The following is a 23545-nucleotide window of genomic DNA, read 5'->3' as shown; positions in this document are numbered from 1 at the left end:
AGAGGCATGTCTGGGAACCAAGACAGTTGATCTTGGATGTACTCTGCCCTCTGGAGCCGAAGAACTATGAACTCCCGCTTCCTTGTCTGTTTCGCCCCCATTTTTTTTTCTTTCTACAGACCAGCTTTCCCTGCTTATCAGCTTCCCTTTTGCTCCCCTGGGTTTACACGTCCTCAGAGCCCGTTGTCTGTGCCAGGGGATCAGGGACGAGTGATAGAGACCCCCAGAAGGTCTGTGGTCTGCTCACAGGAGATGGGGAGGCAGGCCAACATGACCATTTCAGCAGGCTCTTAAAAATCTGGTGAATGACTGAGCATCTCTCTCCCATCTTCTCTCATTTCCTTAAGCAATCTAAACTCTCAAAACACTAATATTTCTCACTGACAAGAAAGTGATTTTAGCCAGCAGAGCTTCAACCTTCCTCTCCACTCCCCTTAGTCCCACAGTGGGATATATTGTCCTTATCAAAAGAGCTATTTTTATCTGAAATGAGTTCCTTCTGGAGTCTGAGTAGACCATCGTCTTCTTATTTTGGTTTAGAAAAAGTGGAAGAAATGGATTCAGTACTTCTATGAGTCAGTTATTGCTACAGAAATACAGTGTGATGAACAGTGACCCAAATCTTGGGGCTGACAAGCACAGGTATATGTTTTTCTTGCTCTGGGATCTGCAGGAGCTGAGGTCTGGCTGATTCTGACTGAACGTGATGCAGCCAGGTGTGGGTCCGATCATTTCAGGACCTGGGCTGAAGGGCCAGGGGCTCTGTGGGGTTTGCTCCTCCTGGGCAGAATCCTGAGTGGAAATAGGGGTTGCTTCTGCAGACTTGGATACAGACTTGGCAACTGTCCTATTGTTTATAAAGTCAGAAACACAGCATTCGACGACCATAGTCCTCAATCACTTAAAAGATTTCAGTGGATTTTCAGTTTTTAAGGGAAGTTCCAATTTCTTAGCTCTGCATGCTAAGCTGCTAAGTCTGTAACTGCCTCGGGCTGATGTCATGAGCCTGGTTTCCCTCTCGTTTGACCTCATGTGTGAACAGTGTGACTGAGGCCAGTTAGGATCACTGTTGAACCTGCCATGTTTCACACTGTCTCAGGCTGTTCTTTTGGGCTTTCCTCCCCTTCCATATGTAACGAACTCCCATTTAAAACTAAGGTCAAGGAAACACTTCCTCCTAGAAGCCACCCATGATTGCCTTAAGCTGGCCCTGATGCCCTTCCTCTGTGCTTCTTAGTGTCTGGCGTTTCCCTCTCTCATTGTATTTACCCCATGTGCCATATCATTGCTGTAACTCTGTTCCTCCGGACAGAACTGAAAGTTTCTCAAGGACTATAGTAACGCCTAATCAACTTGAATCCCTAGGGACTAACACAGTGCCTGAAACTTACAGGCATCCGGTCAGCGTTGTGAAAGGAAAGGAGAAGAATGAAAAGGCCAGATGGCAGAGGGGGAGGGGAAAAATAGGGGAAGAGAAGATGATGGCTGGTTACTTGTAGTACTGCTCATTCACTGGGTTCATCTGGGGAGCTTATGTAGGAATACCTTAATTTTTATAGTTGAGAGATGCTGGATCTTAACCAATGTAGCATGGTTAGCTCAATTTAGCGGGCACTGTTCTCCCATTGAGAGTATCGAGACATTTAGTGGTCTTTTCAGGCAGCTCAATCCACTTGCCATTACAGGGGAGGTAGGGGCTGAGCTTTCGATCCCTGGGTTAGGAAGATCCCCTGGAAGAGGAAATAGCAACCCATCCCAGTATTCTTGCCTGGAGAATCCCATGGACAGAGGAATAGTTCTCCAAGTACATGCCTAAACCACCAGTCTCTTCCCAAAGCCAAGTTTGTGCCCTTCTCACTTTCCTGTAAGTATTTTGTGACTCCCACCTTGTCTGCATGAACGTGGGTGAGTTGACTAACACGGAGTGCTCTTGCTTTGTTATTGACTGACAGGTAGTTACATGCATGGTCTTGAGTACCCCTGGTGGTATGTGGAATGGTAATAAGGAAATGGGGACTTAGTTGTTCTTAGATCATTTTCTTTATTGGATAAACAAAAGGGGAAGAATGTAGCCAGGGCTGGGTTCTTCCACATTCTTGGCTTGTATCAAAAGGAGTTTAATCTTTATCTGAACTTCTCTAGAGCCTAAGTGACTGCATGCCAACTCATGGTAGATAACTCCTTCAAAAAGTACATGCTGACTTGTTTTCGAATGCATGTGCTATTTAAAAATAGGTAGGGAGTTTGACACACACCTGAGGGCCTCGGAGATGGCAGCTGAGGTCTGGCCTTGCAGCCTCTTCTGGAAGAAGAGGAAACGCTTTCTCCTCACCTCACCTCTTGTCTCCAGCTGCTGGCGGCACTTGGCTCACACAGGCAATGTCCAGCTACTCAGAATCCCTGCCCCTTCTCTTGGCAGGATCTTAAGCTGCTTGGCTTTCACAAATGATGGATGACCCTTTTTGTAGAGTGCAATTTCTCTAGAATGCTAGGAGCTTGAGTCCGGAAGAGGGTAGGTCTCTGCTCTCATAGGAAAGCCTAACTGAGAACATGGCCACATAAAGTCAAGAGGCCACCGAGTGAAGGTCCTGATGTGATTTCATCAGAATCCAGCGAGGACAGTGCTGCTCATTAACGTGTTGGCTGCAGTTTACTCTTCAGTAAGAAACTGTAGTTATTTCTCTGTGAGAATTTTCTTTCCAGTGTGGTGTTATACCTCAGTGGAATGGGAAGGGCCTGGCCAAGTGTTGTGAATGCTCCCGTAGCCTTGCGTGGCCTCCCCAGAAACTCCAAGATGAATGAAAAGTTGCAGAGATGGCTGTCAACACACAATGAGCGGTGAAAATCAATGAGAGGAAAATGGTCCATTTTTGCTTCATCGATTTTTGCTAGTCAATGAATCCTCTTCATTTTATATACACCCCCCCTTCAATACTTTTTCCCTCTTGGGGACACATCTTAATGTCACTGCCCTGCATCAAGCATGGTACTGAGACTGCCAGTTTCTTGGGCCACAGGAAGTTGTTAGGGATGCAATATGCTCAGTCTGCTGAGGAGCACAGTGAGATGAAGCTGAGGCTTGGATATGGTGATGCTTGCTTTCTCATTAGAGAACATCTGATACAATGGATGGATGGGGACCATGGTATTAGGATTCGTTAGGTTAGCTTCAAGACTGGATGGATCATGTTCAAATGGATAGGAAGCATTTAAAACAAACAAAATCAAGGACACTGGTAATAGGTCCTATAGATGAAGAACAGAATGAGTACAGGGCCCAGGGAAGTGAGTAATGTCAAATCCATATGGGGCCAGTTGTTGGACCTAGAGGGCTTCCCAGGTGGCACTAGTGTTAAAGAACCCACCTGTCAGTGCAGGAGACATGAGATACGGGTTCAATCCCTGGGTTGGGAAGATCCGCTGGAGGAGGGCATGACAACCCACTCCAGTATTTGTGCTTGGAGAATCCCATAGACAGAGAAGCCTGGCAGGCTATACAGTCCATGGGGTCACAAAGAGTGGGACATGACTGAAGCGACTTAGCATGCACCCATGCATAGGACTTAGAATGCATCTTTGGCTTAACACAATGTTACTGCATTGATGGTTTTGTGAGAATGCAAAAAAAAAAAAAAAGCATTTAGTCTACAGTAGTATAAATTTAATATATTAAGTTATTTATTTGGAGTTATTGGCATGTTTTTCATCACTATACTATGGGGAAGAATCAATTTCTCATAATGAAGAGAAATTAGAAGCTCAGAAATCATGATCTCTTGGAGTGTTTGCCCAAGGGAGGCTTGTTCAAATTAATACAAACAGGATAAAATAAAAATTGTAGTAAGTACAGCAAGTATTGTCTCTAGCTAAAACTTGTTTTAGTTATTTTTAACTCTCAGATGAGAAACTGAGGCACAGGATTTTGTTTTTTTAATCACATACTATCAAATGGAAGCTAAATGCAAGAACTTCTTAGAGAAGAACTCAAAACCCTAAACATTTTATGTATTGATTGGCTATTGAAACACATTACCTTCTAGGGACATAGTCAACAGTTATTGGAATTTTCCCAAGTTGGGAAAAGCAAGATTCAAAGCTAAAATGCAACTCTCTTCTCACCAATGAGGCTATTTATTTTGTTTCTATCAGTTCAGTTCAGTCGCTCAGTCATGTCTGACTCTTTGCAACCCTATGAATCGCAGCACGCCAGGCCTCCCTGTCCATCACCAACTCCCGGAGTTCACTCAGACTCATGTCCATCGAGTCAGTGATGCCATCCAGCCATCTCATCCTCTGTCTTTCATTAGGAAACTCTTGCTCTGATAACTAGTACCAAAGTGTCATGAATATTCTTGGGTTTAGAACATGTTTAATTCTCTGAGCTCTTGTTCCTCTTCAGTGTTATACATTTTGCTTTTGGACCAAAACGGTGGGTGGTGACTTAAAGGTCGGCTCCTGGGTCTCAGCAATGCCTTTCCACATTGCTTATGTGGCTCTGGACACACGACACAGGGATGATGGGAGGTTGATAGCAGTTGTTAAAATAGGTTCCACGTTTTTTAAGACCTGGGACACTAATACAACCTAATAGTTCAGTTGCTTGATAATAAATGTATAATGTGTTCTTCAGGTGGGTTTTCACAAGTTTCCTTTTATTTCCCTGGAAACCTCTATCCTCTCCTTGACCATCAGCAGTCTGTTAAGGCACGTATGAGCAGACGTGATTTGGCTAGAATATTGCCTTGAGAAAATAGTGGCATTACCCATCAGCAAGTATTACACAGAAAAAATAAAAAACCTCCTGAATTTGTTTTGCTAATGGTATGCACTAGTTAATGAGGGACTTTACTCATCCAACTATAGTCACAGGGGGAAGAAAATCACATAAAATCATTCTAACTTTGTCCCTCAGTAAACCTGGTAAGGCACAAAGACATCTGTGGTCATATTGCAAAATGAGGAATACAGAAGTCGAAAATGGCCCTTAATGACAATTAGATTAACCTCATCTAAATTTCCTCATCCACAAAAGGAACGAAGAACCATGAAATGAACAAAGAAACCTCACTCTGGTCTTCTCAGCCCTAATATTTGAACTGCTTTAGAAGAACATAATTTTACCTGCAGAGATGCACAGTGACCTAGGCAGCTGGTAGATTTTTACTTGAGCAACCACCATCTGAAAACAGCTAGAACTATCCTTTTGTTGAAAGGAATGAGTGGTGCTTTGTCATAACTAGTGAAAACTCTTAAATGTAAGGAGTAACTCTGACATGGACATGATAAGAAGAGTCTGTCTTCATCTTTGCTGGAGCCGTAGTACTCCAAGAACACAGATAATTAGGCTAATTTTCTTCCACAGCTACTCAGGATCCCTAGATAAATCTGATGGATGGGTTGCCCAAGGAGGCAGAGAACTAAGACGTGAATCATTCCTTGAAAGTATTTACTACCCGTGGTGACATTAGATCTTGTGGATGTTGCCAAATGTGGTTCACTAGGATGGGGTCTATTTGTGGTGAAGTATCTTCATTCGTAGGAAGAGAAATATATTTGTGCAGAAGGTGATGGGAAACCAGTATTTAAGCAAGAGTTCATTTCAAAGGATGGTGAATTGGAGCTTACAATGACAACAGCTTGCTTTGATAGTGTCTTTGAGTCCCCCTGAATAATTTAGAGTATTTCACACATACTGAGGGTTGGAAGAAGTTGTAAGAAGGAATTTCATGAATTTCATATTGGACATGAGTTACTAAGAAAGGTTGGTAACTCACCAACTTCCATTGTGGGTTGTTGTTGTTGCTTTAAATCAACCAGTTTTGGCAAAACTTTGATCACGTGGCATTTCTTTTCATTTTCTTCATGAGGACCCTGAGACTAACAGTGGCCTATTTTTTCCCCCACAAATCATGCTCTAATTAGCAGTACAGGAAGGTAAACCTTTGGAATTCTGGACCAGCATACTCTCCAGGATGCTATTGCTTCATTTAGTTTGCACAGAAGGCAGTGTGATGGGGGACAGGGGGAGAGGAGAGGGATATATGGGGATGAAGAGAGCAGTATAACCTGACTTTTTGTTTTAGTCATCAGACCTCAAGTGACAGTCTCAAGTTCCACAAAGTGAGAAGTTAAAAAAAATTATCAGGTCCCTACTTAGTGATTATCATACTGAGTGAAGCAAGTCAGACAAAGATAAATATCATATGATATCACTTATATGTGAAATCTAAAAATAAAATGGTACAAATGAACTTACTTTAAAAACAGAAATAGACTCATAGACATAGAAAACAAACTTAGAGTTACCAAAGGGGAAAGGGGAGTAGGAAGGATAAATTAGGAGTTTGAGATTCACAGAATTACACTACTAGAAAAGACCCTGATGCTGAGTAAGATAGAATGCAGGAAAAGAAGGGGATGACAGAGGATGAGATGCATCACCAGTTCGATGAACGTGAGTTTGAGCAAGCTCCAGGAGATGGTGAAGGACATGGAAGCCTGGCATGCTGCAGTCCATGGTGCTGCAAAGAGTCAGACGCGACTGAGCGACTGAACAACAACATACAAAATGGATATACAACAAGGACCTACTGTATAGAACTGTAAAGCACAGTATCTAGTGATACCCTATAATGGAAAATAATCTTAAAACTAATGTATGTGTATAACTGTATCACTTTGCTGTAGTTCTAAAGCTAACACAGCATTGTAAATCAACCATTTTGTTGTTGCTGTTGTTTAGTTGCTAAGTTATGTCTAACTCTTTGCAATGCCATGGGCTGCAGCCTGCCGGGCTCCTCTGTTCATGGGATTTTCCAGGCAAGAATACTGGAGTGGGTTGCTATTTCCTTCTCCAAGGGTTCTTCCCGATCCAGGGATCCAACTTGCATCTCCTGAATTGCAGGCAAATAGTTATTTAAATAGAAAAGATAAGAAATTAAGTAGTTTCCATAGGGTCAAACAACAAATTAGGAAATAGACGTTCACCTCTGTTTAATTAAGTGGGCCAACCATAAATTTTAAAACTTCATTGACTAAGTTAACCAGAGGCCACTATTGGAAAAATCAGACTTTTACATTTGAAAATTTTAATAAGAATCTGTGGTAGCATACACACACACACCCCTAAATTAATTACTAAAGCATAGGAACTATGCTTCAATTGGGCTTCCCTGGTAGCTTAGAGGTTAAAGCCTCTGCCTGCAATGAGGGAGACCTGGGTTCAATCCCTGGGTTAGGAAGATCCCCTGGAGAAGGGAATGGCAACCCACTCCAGTATTCTTGCCTGGAGAATCCCATGGACGGAGGAGCCTGGTGGGCTACAGTCCACGGGGTTGAAAAGAGTCGGACATGACTGAGCAACTTCACTTTCACTTTCATTCTTCAATTTAAAAAATTTAAAAAGTAAATGAAATTAATTTTAAATAATACATTTTACCCAATATACCCAAATATTATTTCAAAATATACAAAGCAATATAATACCTAAAAATATTATCATGGGCTTTAATATATGACAGTGTTCTATACTTCTCTCCCGGTAGATCAATGGTAAAGAATCTGCCTACAATGCAGACTTGCAGGACACATAAGCTCACTTAGTCTCTAGGTTGGGAGGATCCCCTGGAGAAGGAAATGGCAACCCACTCCAGTGATCTTGCCTGGAAAATCCCACATACAGAGGAGCCTGGCGGGCTGCAGTGCATAATGTTGCAAAGAGTCGGACATGCATGCAAGTCCTTATACCTTTGGTTCAACCAAATGAATGCCTAATTTTCACGAATAATTGCCTATTTTCACATATACAAAAATGAAATATCATGTGTACTACCATTTGCTACATGATTTATTCAAAACAACAACAATAACAAAATAAACCCCCTCTGTCTGGGTATGAAGGAGGCCTCAGTGTAGAAGGGGACTGGCTTTTCTCCAAGAAATTTTATTCTAATTATATGTGGCCAGTAGTCTGTAGCTAATTAATATTTGTTTAGAGAAGAAAGAAGCACCTAGCTCAGGGCCCCAGGCCTCGCTCTATAGGTATTCAAGCAACGTGTGCGAAATGACTGATATGGACTTTTGAAGACCTGGGATTAAGATGTAGTATTTTAAGTCAGGAGGGATTGGTCAGTCCTACTTATGCTCATTGACAGTCTGCTTCCTCTTGGTCAGGGCTATCAAAAAGGAAATTTGCGGAGAGGAGTTTTAAAGATGACAGGGGACAAGAACATGGAGAATGCAGGGGCTAATGACAGGAATCCTAAGAGGCAAGAAAGGAAAGAACATTGGGAGTAGCTTAAAAAGGTAATGTATTTAGAAAACTATAAAGGATGAGGAGGACAGAGGAGGCTGGCAGGGTTGCTGAGAAGAGGTCCATTATCTCCCATATAGTTCCCTGGATTCATTTCCAGTCTAATTGTTTATTCTTTGTTCCTGCTTGAAATAAAAGTTCATCTCATTTCCAAGTAAGTGCATTTCCACCGCTGCCTTTGGACTAGTTTTTATGTGATCAATAATAACAAGAATAATATTATCCCACTTTGTGCCTGTCACTCTGTGGCTGTTCTGTGTTCATGACTCCAAGTTTTACAACTCCATAATGGAGATGTGATTACTCCATGGAAACGTGATTACATTTCCCAAATGGAGATTTGGGGGCTAAGAAAGATTAAGTTGTTTGCCTGAGGTCACACAGTTTGCAAGTGGTGGAAGAAGAATTTGAAGCCAGATTGATCAGACTTGAAGTCTTTCCTCTTTCCTTTTTTTTTTTTTTTTTAATGCCTGAAATAACTGGGAAGGAAAGCTGGGAGAGAGGCTTCTTAGATTTAAGTCTTCATTCATTCATTTGTCATTTGACAAATACTCCTTAAAGGTTTACTGTGTGCTAACCCTGAGGATGGAATAACAACTAGAAAACAGTCCCTATGTCAAGGTTCCCCTACTCTAGCAGAGAAGTGTCAAGCAGAGAGACAATTATATGTCCCAAAGAAATGATCACTAATAGGGCTGAGCAGAGGTTGACTCTGGAACATTCAATCCAGCCTTAAGACCACAAGAAAGGAGGTGTTACCTGAATAGGTTTCTAAGGGATTAACTGAAAAAGTTGGGCACGGTGGACAACCGTGTTCTAGGAAGAAGAAACAATGATCCTACATGTTGGTAGTTCCAGGGAGGTCAGATGGTTATGGAACTGAAGCAGAGAGAGAGAGATGTCAGGAGACCAGCCTGGAGAAGTAAACAGAGGTCTCATTACTGAGAGCTTTGAAGGAACACTATATTAAGGAACTCTTGTTCCATTGGGAACAATGGGGAACCATTGTTTGGTTTTAGATAAAGTCCGAGCACTTTAGAATGATGACTCTGGCTATATAGAAAATGGATTAGAAAGGATCCAGATGAGAGGTAGGGAGACCTGTTCCATTAAGACAGCCAAGAAATGATAACCTGATGTAAGGTAGTGACAGTGGTTAGTTAGTGGGTGGATTTGAGAAATACTGATGAGATGAAATCAAGAGAACTTGGTGATTGATAATTTGGAAAAGTGGACTGAATCAGTTAGGTTAAACTAAGTTACATTGCTATAAAAAGCAGCATCCAGGTCTCCTTAGCATAACAATAGCTTATCTCTTTTTCATACAGAGTCCCTTGTAGCTCTAGGCGACTATTCAGGTAGTTGTCCCACATACCCAGTGATCCAGCGTGTAGATTTTGGCAGCTTTCACAAATTTGGCTGCTTTGTTTTGATGATGATTGATATTTATTTGAGGGCCCATTACTGTATCCTTGAGGCTTTGGGGGCTCTGGTCTCCACCTCGCTACTCCACAAATCCACTCCCACCCAGCTGCCATCTTGGTGTAAGTGTTCCTTAAAAATGATTTATGGGGAAGTTTAATGTAATACTGGATCATCTTCGCTTCTCAGCCTTTGTGTGAACTACCCCAGACTGTGGATTCGAGTGTGGTCACAGTCTGCTTAGGAGCCCGCAGTGCCCTATGCTTGAGAAATGTTTAATCGCACTTGAAAAGGGCATCGTACTGTAGAAAAACTAAATGATTTAGACAGTTTTTTGTTTAGATTCATTCTAAGCCATAAAGAAGATCGATTAATCATACCAATATCTTCTCCACCTAAAAACTCTTATTTTCTACTTTAAAACATGATTTAGGGTTTTAGTAGGAATTAGAATTTCTTTATTTCCTTTGCATAAAGCATTTCAAGATATGCGTCATCCAAATATATCATGCACATCTCAGTCCTATGCTTAGATACTGGTTAAGTTGAAGTCAGATGAACTTTCTGAAATCCGAGAGCACATGATCTAGGATTCTTGTCAAGGCTCTCAAGAAAAGCTGAGGATGGAAAGTGAGAATCTAAATGTGTCTGTTGATTACAAAAGGCAATCATGACAAGAACTGTGTTTCTTGCTTTTCCTCTTGTGTAAGCAGAGAAGAAAGTGGTGTGTTCCTTTCAGGGAAGATTCAGGATCCATTTTTCTCTAGAGTAGGTTTGGAGTAAACGTTGGTAGAATCAGTTAAAAGTAGAAAAATGAGATTTAAAGGATTTCTCCTTTTCTAGAGGCATCTTTGCTTAACCCCCAGACTAGTATAGTACCAGCAGTTACCCAGGCTCCTGCTCTGAAAGTGTTAGTTGCTCAGTTGTGTCCGACTCTTTGTGACCCCATGGAGGGATCGGACCCCAGTCTCCTGTATTGCAGGCAGATTCTTTACCATTGAGCTGCCAGGGAAGCCCAGGTTCATGCTCTGCCAACCTCAAAATATGGAGTTTCTTTGTCCCCCCGCCCTCAGAGATGAGTTCTGCTGTCAGAAACAGAGCAGATCCATCCCACTCCTCCACTCGCTGGTTCTGAGACTTCAGGTAACTTACATCCTCTCCGAGCCTCAGGTAATCAGCTGAAAAAGAACCAGGGTGGTGATCCCTGCCCAGTCTGTCTCACAGGCTTAACATGAGGCAGGATAAAGTGGTGTGTATGAAGTGCTTTGGAAACTGGAAAGCACTCTGCCACAAGCTCTAAAGAGAAACTAATTGTTTGTCAAATTTCTCTTTCTCTGCCCGTGCTCTCACCCTGCTCACCTTTGTTTCTTCCTTCCTTTCTCTGTTCTCTCTGTGTCCTACTCACCCCTGTTCTCTTCACAACAAGCTCACTTCCTTGCTCTTAGATCCTCACCCTGTGTACTTCATCAACTCCCCAACTGAAAGAATATGAATGGGGGAAAAGATCTGTTACTACTGTTGAAAGCTTCAGCACAATGCTCTTTCCTATTTTCCCCTTCTTGTCCTCAAGTATATTATTCACAGGGCTTCTCATACACTGTAGAGGCTTTATAAATATTCCTATTCATAATAACCCAGAGAGTGATCTATTTCTGCATCAGCGATGGTATTTACTAGTTACCTATATCACTGATCTTCAGGGGCTTTTCTCCTGGGGCAAATGCAAGCTCATTATGGTGCTCTGTTAATCTGCTTTCTTTCCTGTACTTCCCGGTGGAGACTGATTGGAGGCTGAGGTTGCTTGGGAGGTTATGATACTGAGTTTCAAATCTGACTCCTTGAAACCAAACAGAATGTATTTTCTGCTCTTGCGACAATATTTTTCAATATCATAAGATTCACATTCCTGCTTTTTTTTTTATTTTCCATAAAGCTCAGCTTGGATATAATACTGTCTATCCTATGGAGACTAACTTTTTATTTGGTCTCCTTGCTGGCACTGTTAGAAGCCAGTAACATCCAGTGACTTGATTAAGGTCATTTCCTGGGCTGAGACAGCTTAGGCTGTCTAGATCCTGAGCAGCTTTCAAAATGACTTTCCTTCAATCCTAGATAGCACTTGTCTCGCCCCACTTCAAGTGCAATCAGACATTGCATATAAGGAAGTAGCTGAAATAGAAATCTGTAGGAAAGTATAAAACTAGACAGATTAGTCCACGTGCACATGTTCCCTTTGGTTGTTAATACCATTATATTCAAAGGAGACCCTAAGCAAAATTGTTAAATAGAAAAGATAATTTACAGATATGGCCATGCCTTAAATGCTGAGTACTTTTTTTTTTCTGACTTCTATGTGTCCCAACAAATGTTGTTTTTTTCCTGTAGTTTTGCTTTAAGCATGTGTGTGTGCTCAGTCGTGTCTGACTCTTTACGACCCTATGGACTGTAGCCCACCAGGGTCCTATACCTATGTGATTCTCCAGGCATGAATACTGGAATGGATTGCTGTTTTCTCCTGCAGGGAATCATCCTGACCCAGGATCGAACCTACATTTTTGGTGTCTCTTACGTTGCAGGCAGGTTCTTTACCACTGAACCACCTGGGAAGTCTACTTTAAGTATGCCATAGACTAACTAATGTCTTAATTTATCAACAGATTTGATAATAAGGAGTGTTTTCTGAGCACTTATATTGTGCCAGATACTAGCATTGAAGATAAGATTAATGAGCCAAAGCAGATGTAATCTCCATTTGACAGACCTTACAGTCATTAAGGAGTTAATTGTGCTCATAAAACTATGAAAGCAAACAGAGATCTGAAGGAAAGGAATCTGGTTTTATGAACGCATTTAACCATGGCAATGACCAGATTTTTGAGGGTATGGCAATCAGAGAAGTGATCCTAGAGATGTGAAGGGTGAATAAGAATTACCCAGATGAAAGCTGTAGCTTGTCAGGAGAGAATTCCTCCAAGAGAGGACAGCAAGTGCAAAGGCCCAGTGGGGGGCCTTTGAGGTGCATCTTTGAGGAACTGAAAGCAGGACATTGTGATTAGAGCTCAGAGAACAAGGCAGGCAGTGGTTTGGGATGAGGTGAGAGAGGTTGATAAAGCTAGGAATCTGAGGACAGGTGGACTATCCATGGAGAGGGATCATGGGAATTGTCTAAAGCACTTTAAATAGGACTATGACACAATCTGATTTTTAATTTTAAAAGAAACATTTATAGTGAAAGAAGTATAGAGTGTGCTCTCAGAATTAGGAATTATATTCATTTTGAGAAATTTGCAGCATATGGTTCTTTGGTTCACCATTCTTAATCATTTATCACATTATATTATCATGTATCTTTGTGACTCTCTCACTCAACAGATGAACATCGAGAGAGAAGGATTTTTTATCCTCACATCTTTTTATACATTAGCACTTAACACACAATGCCTAGAACACATTGGGGGATTATTAAATTGTTGAGTACATGAATGGATGAGGGAGAGATTTGAATGAATGAATGAACCTTAGTGTTATGAACAGGTATGGAATTGTTTGGCCAGATCAGATAGTCTAAGATACTTTATAGCTCTCAAATTCCTTTCAGAAGTAAATGAACTTCCTTGTGAATTCTCTATTATTTAGTAGGAGCCCTTGAATAGATACATTAGATATACAGAGTGATTGAAATCAGTGACTGCGAGCCTGGACTTAGAGCAGCCCTCACCTGATAAATGACATTGCAAATATAAAGGCAGTAAACTGGGATAGCTGGTGTTTTTCAGTAGCAAAGATGCCACTGGATCAGACTCCACAAGTAGACAGAATTTCTAGTTTAGGGAATGCAAATTCTGGCAAAAGTTGAGTAAAGGGACAGGGTGTCTGGGAACTTAAGAGGTGAAACATTACTTGGAAAGGATCCATACAAGATGGATAAGGATAAGATGGATACGTTTGAACCCTGTTGATTAAGATCAGTTTGTTATGAAGTATTTTAAACCCAAAGGAGTTGCATCCAGTTTGTTCTTAAAGGAAGAGCTGACTTTTTTCATGTGGATTTTCCTTTTTGACTCTTCCCAAATAACATAAAATAGTTAAGGACAAAAGTAGACAATTCTAGTAGAACTATGTTTAAAGGTAAAACTGATGGGATGCTTGAGATTTCCTTGAGCACTGTTGAGATGATGTTGGTTTGGGATTGTGAGTGGTGCCTCAGTGCCTAAGAGGTTGATCAGTGACCACTAAATAATCTTGGAATATCTCCATGCTTAAATTTCAGTTCCAAATATGCTATCCTTGCAAGGTAAAAAATGAATCTTAACAGGGACTAATGCTTATTGGCAGGGCTAGTATCAGGGAACCTTTTCAGTGATGTCAAATCCAGAACTCATGGATGGTCTCCAGTTACTACTATTTATATGATATGAAAGTCATGTTCATGTAGAATATTAGGTCAATCAAAGCACCAAATTTCCCAACAGCATTGGCTCATTTTGCCTGTGTCAGATTTTGGTAATTCTCCCAATATTTCTAACTTTTTCATTATCGTATTTGTTATGGTTTATGATCAGTGATCTTGGATGGTACTGTTGCAAAATGATCATGGCTCACTGATGGCTCAGATGATGGTTAGTGTTTTTAATCAATAAAGTATTTTTAATTAAGATAAGCACATTGTTTTTTAGACATAATGTTATTGCACACTTAATAGACTGTGTGTGTGCTAAGTCGCTTCAGTTGTGTCTGACTCTTTGCGACGTTATGGACTATAGCAGCCAGGCTCCTTGTCCATGGGAATAAACATGGCTTTTCTATGCACTGGGAAACAAACAAAAAAATGTTTGACTCACTTTATTGTGATATTTGCTTTATGCTGTGGTCTGGAACCTAACATGCCAGGTCTCTGATGTATGGCTGTATTCACATCAGATTCAGAATCCATTTTCATTGTGATTTTGAACATGACTGCAGAGTTTCTGCAGCTGATATATGACATTGATATCATTAGTGTTTTTGCTAGAGTTTTCTGTATTGTAGAATTATGTTCCAAATATGACACCAGTCCTGTACTTTTCTCCCTGTGAGTAGGCACAGCTGGGAGTGTCTGGAGTAAGAGATCAGCCACATTACAGACAAATTACTTGGCAGAAAAAAATAATTTAACTGAACAAATCCATGCAATCAGATGCCATTGAAGGAGAATGGTTTTCTTTGCAAAATGTTTCATTTTTATTGTTAGCCCACCCTTTAATGTTACCCCAAATGATCTTTTTCTTCTTTTCTCTTTTTTCTTCCCTCTTCGACTTTCTCTCTGGATGTACACATCTGGATGGACACTACAAACTTGACTTCTTCTCTCCTGTAACAGGTAAAAAGGACAATTTGCTTATATTTTCTTCTGTGCTTCAGTTAATTTTAGTGCAAAAGATGATGTATCCCTTCCATTTGCTGTATTTTAATGTGGTGAGAATATCTTCCTACGCTTGAAAGCTGATGACTCTGAGGATGCCTCTAAGATGAAATCTTTCAATTATTGATGCTATACACTATCCAATGTTATTAGGTCATATGTTGGTATTTGTACATTAAGGTGTTTTTAGTAAGAGGGATGGGTTCCTGAAAATTAGACTGGGAGTTGATTCATCATCCGCACTGACTTCTACTGTCGTGTCTGACTGAATGCCCATTGGCCATGCTTACTTATGTTTTCAAAGCTGAGCTTCTTTGTTCTCTAGCTTTATCTTCATCAAGTAATGGCTACTTATAAAGAGCAGAAAAAGGGCATTTGGTGAGTAAGAATGTGACCATAAAAAGTTGTGTTCATCAGATCATCTTTGATACAGTGAATAATCCCCAACATCTGTATAGTTGCTTTCCTTTTTCAAGTAGAACACACATGTAATTAAAATAATATTCTTGGTTATTTTGAATGCTTCCATATCAGTCTTACTTTTGATACATGTGAATATATTTCATACCACTTCCCCCTAAATTTTGGAATCTTAAAAAAGCATGTTTTTCTTTACTTCTTGGGGAAAATACATACAAAAAGATTTCAAGAGAATATGTGTAATGGGCTATACGTGTAATACAGTATGTGTGCTCTCTGAGGGGCATGTGGTTTATTTACTAAGGAGACACAAACTTAACAAAGTTTGTGATACTCAGAAACATTCATGAAAAATAGTAAATTATATTACAGTAGGTATGTTAACCAAACCATTCCTTTACGTGCTTTAAGATATATCTTTATATTATCAACATAAAGGAAATAGTGTTTCTAGACTCTATTAGCTTTTTGTCCCCAAAGAACTGCCTTTGAAGTTATGATTTAATGTTACACTTTCAGCCTTTATCCAGATTTTTTTTTTGTTTTGCAAAATGACTACTTAGAGAACAAGCTAAAGTTAGTAAATAGCACTTCATATTACTCAATGACTCTTAATTCATCAAGACACACAATAAACTCACAAGATTTTGTGCCAGGAAATTTTTTTCTGAATATATAAACATATATATTATTTCTCAAATTAGTAAAAGATACAAACAAAACATTGTGTTTCTATTTTCAACTACCAACTAAGAAACATAGAATTAAATTTTATTCTTAATTATAGTAACTAGCTCATTGCTGGAGAAGGCAATGGCACCCCACTCCAGGACTCTTGCCTGGAAAATCCCAGGGATGGAGGAGCCTGGTAGGCTGTAGTCCATGGGGTCGCACAGAGTCAGACACGACTGAGCGACTTCACTTTCACTTTTCACTTTCATGCATTGGAGAAGGAAATGGCAACCCACTCCAGTGTTCTTGCCTGGAGAATCCCAGGGACGGGGGAGCCTGGTGGGCTTCCGTCTATGGGGTCGCACAGAGTCAGACACGGCTGAAGCGACTTAGCAGCAGCAGCAGCAGCTCATTGCAGTTGCTGGCGAGATTTTTTTTTTTTTAATCCTGAATATTTTCCCATGTTTTCTTAAAAAAAAACTCATTCTTCAACAGCGTTGCAGTTGTACTGTAGTATTTGTGTTGCTGTCTTTAGGCAACATTGTAAGTGGTAGATGATGTTACTATGAATCATAAGAACTAATGTTCTTTAAGAGTTTCCCAAGTGCCAGATATGTGTCAACTTGTTTAAATTGCACCTCCACGCACATACTCCAATGGTTCTTATATGATTGGAGCAGATTCTGTTAATGTTTAGGAGGAAGAATACATTTATATCATGGAATGTCAAATAATACTTTTCTTAAAATTGCCTCCTCCATGCAGCTTGACCAGTCATTTTTCTGTCTTCTCACTTCTGCTCCTTTCTTCACATAAACAAAAATACATTTCATTATGTTTTCTTGTATAGAGCAAATTGATTCCATCCTGTTCTTCCCCTCACTCTCAGCTCTGAGCCTTCCTTTGCATGTTAAAGAAACTTAGCGATGCATTCAATCGTTTCATATAGGGGCAAATATATTAAATTTCTAGAAGTAGGTCTTTTAGTTATATAGGCAATAATTATAATCAATCGTACAATTTCATGGAATTAGAGCCTTTAAAACATATTTGGATTTAGCTGCAGCTGAGCTTAATTCAAGAGGAAAACATCCATAATTAGTTTAGACCCAGAATCCTAATTCTAGAACTGTTGCATGTTTATGGTATACAACAGAAGAAGGGCATCTTTGCATGGTAGCATCCTAAAAAGGAAAGTAGAAACGTGTGTACATGAGTGTAAATCTCAGAGAATGAACTGAAGTAAGAATTGTCATAAGTTGTTCAACCATGAACAAATATGTTTAATGTATTTTTGAGGGTCATAAGTAAAAACAAAAATGCAGGGCAGACTTTTAAGGGTATTAGCATGATTCAAATGAAAGCAGTCTTATAATGCTGAAAGATTTATGAAAGGACTAGTTTGCATTGACCAGACTACAAACTCATCTAAAATATTAATACATGTAATATAGCTGAAAGTGCTGAGGATATTTAAATGACATGGTCTTTTCAAATACCAAACAATTGCATTTCATGGTCATGATGTCACTTGAGAGACATATTTTATTGGCTCTTCTGAATCATCTGGTCTATAAATAGAACTCCCCAGAATGTCTACAGAGTGGTAAATTATTAAATATAGCTCTTCTCAGAGCATCCGCAGAGTTGGTAGGCAAGCTTGTTGATCGCCCCACGCTCTGTTTCTATTATTGTATTGACACAGCCGGGCTGTGCTGCTTCCAGTCATGTTGCGCTATTTGTTGTCCTAGCAGCCAATGTTGAGTCACATCTGGACAGCCGGGGGGATCCACATATGCTGAGCCACACAAGGGCTCTTGTTGCTACTGTGTATTTAGGACACGAGTGTGTAACTGGTGACTGCGAGCCATCCTGAGTACTTCCATAAGGACTTACTTCATAATCAGGCTAGGGGACCATAAGGTATCAGTCAGTTCTTAGCGTAATTTACTTTCTTGCACCAGTTCTGAAGAAGACCCACATTAATTGGAGTGTTATGCTGTAACTAGTGAAGTTCAAGGGAGAGATTTCATTTATTTGAGGGAATTATTATTTTTTGCTAAACACATTTTGAAAAGCTAAAACAAAAATCAAAACAAAACCAAAAAAGAAACCAAAGTAACTATGCTGAAATTTGTTCCCAAAGCCATATGCATAACATTTGGTATTTCTTCTCATGGTTATTGCTTCAGTACTCTGTGCGGGCTGGAGGGACTCAGGGATGCATTTCTCAGTATAATTAATGAAAGATCAGGAAACAGAGAGAAACACTATGTTTTCAGAGGGAGGAAGGGAATTGTCCTAGTATAGAGTTATCACTAACTGTGTAATTGTAGTGTTCTTGTGCATAAGACCCCCAGAACAGTGCAGCTGTGTGGTTATGAGACTCTGAAAAGAATGTAGTGAAACTGGGAGTTCCCAGCTGTCTGCCCTGGAATGTGACATCATTTGTAAATGGATACTCGGCCACTGTCTGCTTGGATACTAGTATGTATGTGAGCCCATCTGGGGCTGTTCGGACAATGTTATACCTTGGCTGTCAGTGTTATTTCCTATTAGCCAACCTATACACATATGGTCTCTTCTGGACTCATCATAAACCCTTCAGTGAGACCACGGTCATGGAGCCTGTGCTCATTTTTGCCCTCACTTTCAGATCTTTCAGTTCCAGCCAGCCACTTTTGCTGATAGATGTGTCTCAAAGACCACTTTGTTATCATTTGTTTATTGTTTCCCCACACCCAGAGAATTAATTTATTGTACAATATGAGTCATAATTAATGTTTATTAATAAATCCTTCCATGCCACTCCCCCAACTAGTCTCCTTACCCAGGTAATCAATATAAACAAATACACATCTTACATTTCTTTAATCATGCCTCATTCTAACTTCTCTCCAATAATTGGCTATTTGGTTCAACATTCACCTGAGTTACAGTCTCCCCTTGACTTTCTTCCTTGTCTATGCCTCCTGTGGAAGTACTTGGTCCATAATTAGTTTTGTACGCCTGGCACATAAAAATGAATTGACTCCCAAAGGTGTTCAACTGAATTGAAAAATCTCACACATTTTCTTGTCCAGCGCTAGAAATCTCACCCCTCTTGATAACTGTAATTAGATACGCTTGTACTGCTCTTCTGCTTTCTTGATAGTTTGTGAGTTCGTGTGTAATCCATAGAGACTTGACTGTCCATTGCTATATTTAGTATGTATCTCATTAAAGCAGTCTGGCTACCTGATACTGGGAAGGCCTGGCCTTGGAAATGAAGGCTACCGTCTCGTCGGGTCCATCTATGTTAATCTTCACAAGAGCTCAGTAGATGTTATCATCACCAGTGATTTATCTCTCTCAGCTAAGGCACCTTTATTATGAAACTCTGATTTCCTAAGTCTATACCAAATGGACTGCTTTGGAAGAGACCCTGATGCTGGGAAAGATTGAAGGCAGAAGGAGAAGGGGGCGGCAGAGGATAAAATGGTTGGATGGAATCACTGACTCAATGGACATGAGTTGAGCAAACTCCTGGAGATAGTGAAGGACAGAGAAGCGTGCTGTGATGCAGTCCCTGGGATCAGAAAGAGTCGGACACGGCTTAGTGACTGAGCAACAACAAATATTAAACAAAAATTAAAAGCTGGTGGAAGAATGAGTGGGAAGATCTAATCTCAACCCATATTTTGTTACTAGTACTTCAGTTCTGGCTCCCATTATGAGAATGTTTTCCTTAATAACTCTGGGGCTTCTATTTGGATTGGCAAGAAATTTCATTTGGGTTTGCAGTAAGATGTTATAAACCCAAAGTTTTTGGCCAATTCTATACATTTATCCTCTTCAAGGGTGTATCTATATTCTAGAGGATAAACCACCTGTTTTTTCTCCTCCTGTGAATCGTGCATGGGTCAGGTTGCTTTTGATGGTGGTGTTCTGCCCACTCCCACCGTGACACCCCAACTGCTGCATCGCAGATGCTACCATTTTGTTATTTAGTCCACATTCTCCAGGGACTTGGCTCATTTTCACTGCCTTTGCTGCTAAATCCACACATTCCCAGGCAGTGACACTCTTTCTACAGTAACTGGGCAAGATCTCAGTTCTCTTGGCCAACTTTAGAGAGGCTAGCTTCTCGTTTTATTTCAAAACTTGTTCTATCATGGAACCTCCACCAGCTGTCCAGGGGCTGGGCATAGGGCTATTGCGTGAGACTACTCAGTCTGAGGTTCATCTCTTCCCTGGTCCTGACCTGCTCTGACGCTGGGGGGAATGCCCTTCAAATGCTCCTTAGTAACTTGAGTACTTTGCCTTGCTGAGCATTCTGTACCTCTTTTCTTCCTTGTAGGGTCTTAGTCTTAGCATCTACAGGTCAATCCTAAGATATCAGCACCATTTCTAATGTTTCCTTTTTTAAAAAAGAAGAATGGCCTTTAGTGAGACCCAATGTATATATAAATATATATGTGAGTAGATAACTGAGTACTCCTCCATGACTTTTCAACACAAATTAAAATTAATCTGAGTCTTCTGGTATATTGATCAGAAGTGCAGTAGTTACCCACTGGGGGAGCCTCTCTCTCTTAAAATTTCCATGAAACCTGAGGGCTTTTCCAATTCAAATAGGGACTGAAAGTTCAGCTCAATTTCCAGTGTAAGAGTGGAGAGATTGAATCCTCTTCAGTTTGCTAATGCTATTGCTTGCGGCTGCCAAGTTGGGTGGCTGTTGACAAAACCCTGCTCCCTGCTCTGACAGATGCTGCTAATTCACATCTCTACACTGGCCAAGGGCACTCTGCCAGTGTTGACTTTTGAGCGAGGGCAACTTTAATTTCTCAGAGCCACGCTCAACAAGGTTGCCCTTTACTTGGCTTCCCAAGGTCATGGTTCTTGCTATTCGGTTAATTTCATCCCTTTTCAGAACTAGAACCGGTTATTTTCTTACTGCCCCTGGAGACCTCTACCTGGAAGTTGGGCAGCTTTTCTCTTTTTGTTCTTAAAACACAAAAGGTCTGTCTATACCCATTTTCCAGTCAGTTCACTATTCTGAGGGAGGTTACGTACAGGACTCTGTATGTCCCTCTAGTCACTCTCCTCAAGGTTTTCCTCAAAGAATTCAAAATTATTCTTTGATTCATTTTCTTGATAGAATACATATGTAAGAATCACAGTAGAGCACTTTGCTACATATATACCTAATAATGATCATCACTTAAATTTTAGAATGTTTTACAGGGTTTACCATTATTAATTAATGACTCATTATTTTATTCTTCACAACCATTCTCAAAATCAATGTTACGGTGTTTCTTTGTGATGGTGTGTGGCACAGTATGGAGTAATTTTTCTCTCTGGGCCTATAGTTTACGTAAAATTGTTACCCTCTTGAATTTTATATATCATGGGGGAAAAGTTAGCATGCCAGCATATGAACTGAACTACATTGTTTCCTCAGTAGCAAAACATGAAATGCATTCTGGATTTGCTTTGTCAAAACCTCTGACAAAAGGGTAAGTTTTCTCTTTGTTGTTGTTGCTTATTTTTTCTTATGGTTGTGTCTTTTAAACTTCAAATGCCGTGTGCTAGAAATGACAGAGAAGTAGAATGATAAAAAGAGATAGGTATTCAAAATTAGGGCTTCCCTGATAGCTCAGTTGGTTAAGAATCCACCTGCAATGCAGGAGACTCCCATTCGATTCCCGGGTTGGGAAGATCCCTTGGAGAAGGGAAAGGCTACCCACTCCAGTATTCTTGGGCTTCCTTTGTGGCTCAGCTGGTAAAGAATTTACCTGCAATGTGGGAGACCTAGGTTCGATCCATGGATTGGGAAGATCCCCTGGAGAAGGGAAAGGCTACCCACTCCAGTATTCCAGCATGGAGAATTCTATGGACTGTATAGTCCATGGGGTCTCAAAGAGACTGAGCAATTTTCACTTTCACTTTCATAAAAAATTATGAGATAAATAGCATGATTTATTGAAATGTCAATATCTCACATATTTAACATAAGGACTAAATATTATTATAAATCTTGCATAGTAATTGATTACCTAAGAACTCATGGTCTTAGGTAGTTTCTTAAAAGTTGTTAGTTCAAAGTCAGGACTCAAGTAGAATATCCTTAATCTCTGTTCAAGTCTTTCTACCATGCTGGTAAGTTTTAGTCTGATGTGTCAGAACATCCTCTGGAGCTTATTATGATTAGAAATGCCAGGAATTGCCACATATTTAGTAAATTACTATCTCTGAAGGTGGAGTCTAGGAATTAGTACTTTTATCAAACTCAATTGGAAGTTTTGCAGTATCAAATTTCAAATCACCAAAACACATACACACCCACTAAGAAAGGGCTAAGAAGAAGAGAAGTGTGCCTTTGAGCACAAATATTGGAGGAACCCATTAGTGTGGGGTTTTAACAAAGGGGTAATGACATGACTGATTTCTATATTGTTACTGGTCCTGCAAGTAACCTACGCTTCCTTGTGACTAGTATTGTCCAGACACCTTGCTTTGAGCCCTCTCTTTGATGCATGTCAAAGAATGTAGCAATATGAAGAATAATTAGGAATATTTTTGCTGTAAGAACAAATAGAGTTTGACTGCTTACAGTGATGGGCCCAGTTATTTTACTCTCAGTTCCGTGCAGTTGCTCAGTCGTGTCCGACTCCTTGAGACCCCATGAACTGCAGCACGCCAGGCCACCTGTCTTGTAAAGGCATCACTCCATTCTCTGCCTCATTGTCTCATGGCTGTCTTTGCTTCTTGTGTCTCTGTGCACACGTGCATTTTCCTCTTATGGCACCAGTCTTGTTGGATTAGTGATAAAGTTGCTTCAGTTCAGTTCAGTTCAGTTCAGCTGCTCAGTCATGTCTGACTATTTGTGACCCCATGGACCGCAGCACACCAGGCCTCCCTGTCCATCACCAACTCCTGGAGTTTACTCAAGCTCATGTCCATTGAGTCGGTGATGCCATCTAACCATCTCATCCTCTGTCATCCCCTTCTCTTCCCACCTTCAATTTTTCCCAGCATCAGGGTCTTTTCAAATGAGTCAGTTCTTCGCATCAGGTGGCCAAAGTATTCGAGTTTCAGCTTTAGCATCAGTCCTTCCAATGAATATTCAGGACTGATTTCCTTTAGGATGGACTAGTTAGATCTCCTTGCAGTCCAAGGAACTCTCAAAAGTCTTCTCCAACACCACAGTTCAAAAGCATCAATTCTTCAGCACTCAGATTTCTTTATCGTCCAACTCTCACATCCATACATGACTACTGGAAAAACCATAGCCTTGACTACACAGGCCTTTGTTGGCAAAGTAATGTTTCTTT

At 40.4% G+C, this 23545-nt stretch overlaps 1 protein-coding gene across 1 annotated transcript in view; it reads left to right on the top strand.

Annotated features, from left to right (window-relative positions):
• The window catches only part of HS6ST3 (heparan sulfate 6-O-sulfotransferase 3), a 727486-nt gene that overhangs the window by 401766 nt on the left and 302175 nt on the right, over window positions 1-23545 (top strand). The window lies entirely within an intron of this gene.

This window comes from Bubalus bubalis, chromosome 13 (assembly GCF_019923935.1).
Source record: "Bubalus bubalis isolate 160015118507 breed Murrah chromosome 13, NDDB_SH_1, whole genome shotgun sequence".
Lineage (NCBI taxonomy): Eukaryota > Metazoa > Chordata > Mammalia > Artiodactyla > Bovidae > Bubalus > Bubalus bubalis.
The sequence above is the reverse complement of the archived record's forward strand: the minus strand, read 5'-3'. Positions and strand labels throughout refer to the sequence as shown.